Source organism: Theobroma cacao, chromosome 7, assembly GCF_053813885.1.
Source record: "Theobroma cacao isolate CCN51 chromosome 7, ASM5381388v1, whole genome shotgun sequence".
NCBI lineage: Eukaryota > Viridiplantae > Streptophyta > Magnoliopsida > Malvales > Malvaceae > Theobroma > Theobroma cacao.
This window is the reverse complement of record NC_142645.1, coordinates 10,587,232-10,589,386: the sequence shown is the minus strand read 5'-3', so window position 1 is coordinate 10,589,386 and position 2,155 is coordinate 10,587,232.

Here is a 2,155-nt window from a genome sequence, read left to right as displayed (position 1 = left end):
ACTTTTCCCATAATAACCTTGTGGAAAGTATCCTGCCATCAATGGGATCTTTGAGAAACCTTGAATGGTTTCAATGAACTTACTAGGAAAATTCTTGAGAAATTATTGGATCTGACATCACTTGAAGTCTTAGACCTTTCGTATAACAAACTTGTAGGACAAATACTAAAGGGCAGACAATTCAAAACATTTCCAAATGATTCTTATGTAGGAAACTTGGGATTGTGCAAATTTCCATTATCAAAAAACTACAATAAAAATGAAACAAAAGAACCAAGCACATTTGCGCGGAACTAAATGTTTCAGGTTCAAAAATTAGATTCGGGTGGAAAGTCGTATTATTAGGGTTATAAAACACGAGAAAGCGTAGATAAAGTAGGTAAAGGATTTTTTTGTATTCAACTTACAAATGAACTACATCTTATACATGTATTTATATCATGCTAATGATAGGATGATCAAGTTTATCAGTAGATGATAAAATTTATCAACACTTACATTTAATCATGATAAGAGAATAAATCTTATCTACACTTGAATTTAATCTTGATAACACAGTGATCAGATAGCTAGTGATGAAATATTCAAGTTGCATCTATCTATTGATGGTGTTTATACTTAATATGCCCCCACAAGATGGTGGAGCCATCAGTAACACACATCATGGTTCTTAGCAAAAGAAATTTTTGCTTTGGAAGTGGCTTTGTTAAAGCATCTGCTAATTGGTCATGTGTTGGAATGTAAAAGACTTTGAGAGTTCCGGCATTGACATGTTGTCTAACAAAGTGATAATTTAGTGCAAGATGCTTCATTCTAGAATGAAAGACTGGATTGGCACTAAGATAGGTAGCACCTATATTGTCATAGTGAAGTGTGGGAGCTTGTAGTGAGGATATCTTGAGTTCTGACAAAAGATTTCGCAACCATATCAATTCTGCTATTGTGTTAGCTATAGTTCGCTATTCTGCTTCAGTTAAGGAGCGTGCAACAGTTCTTTGTTTAAACGATTTCCACGAAATGGGATTGCCTCCAAGATAAATGATGTAGGAAGATACAGAACTTCTATCATTCAAATCTCTTGCCCAATCAACATCACTAAATGTAAAAAGTTGTAATGTGGAAGATTTTTTTAGAAATAAGCCATCATGTAAAGTTCCTTTTAAATATCTCAAAATTCTCTTCAAACTGGTCCAATGAAGTTGACTTAGACATGCATGAATTGAGACAATTTATTGAGAGAAAAAGCAATATCTGGCTTGGTTATGGACAAATATTGGAGAGATCTACTTAGTTTCTTGTATGCTGTGGAGTCAGCAACTCCGGAGTAATCATCAAGCTGAAGCGTGTTGTTTGTTACCATTGGTGTGGAGACTATTTTAGCATCAATCATGGTAAACTTGCCCAGAACTTCTCTAATATATTTTTGGTGAGAAAGAAAAATGCCGTTGGATGTGAAAATTACCTCAACACCAAGAAAAAAATTCAAATTGTTAAGGTCTTTTAAAGAGAACCGTTCTGCTAGCTGTTGAAGGAATTGTAGCAGAGTTGTGGGATTATTCCCTATGACTAAAGATCATCCACATAAACTAGAAAGTAGATTAGAATGGAATCTTTTTGGAAAATAAACAAAAAAGCATCCAAGATAGAATTTTGAAAGCCATAAGATATTAAGAATGAACTGAGTTCTTTATACCAAGCTCTTGTGCCTATTTTAGGCCATAGATAGCTTTCTGGAGCTTGCACACACGGAGAGGCTTATCATTATGAACAAAGCCAGGAAGTTGAGCCATGGATACTTCCTAAGTGAGTGTCCGTTGAAGGAAAGCATTGTTAGCATCTAATTGTTTGATAAACCAACCTTTTGTTAGTGCAATGCATAAGATAGTTCTGCTTGTGGTTCACTTAATGACAGGATTGAATGTGTCTTTGTAGTCAATACCAGGCTTTTGATGGAATCTTTTTGCAACTAGCCTTGCTTTGTATTTGTCCATGGAACCATCAGACTTTCATTTAATCTGAAAAATCCATTTGCACCCTACAATGTTCTTGTTTAATGAAAAAGGTACAAGATTCCAAGATTTATTTTTCTCTAGAGCATTGAATTCGTCTTTCATGGCAGCCCTCCAATGTGGGTCACTCAAAGCTTGTTTCACAC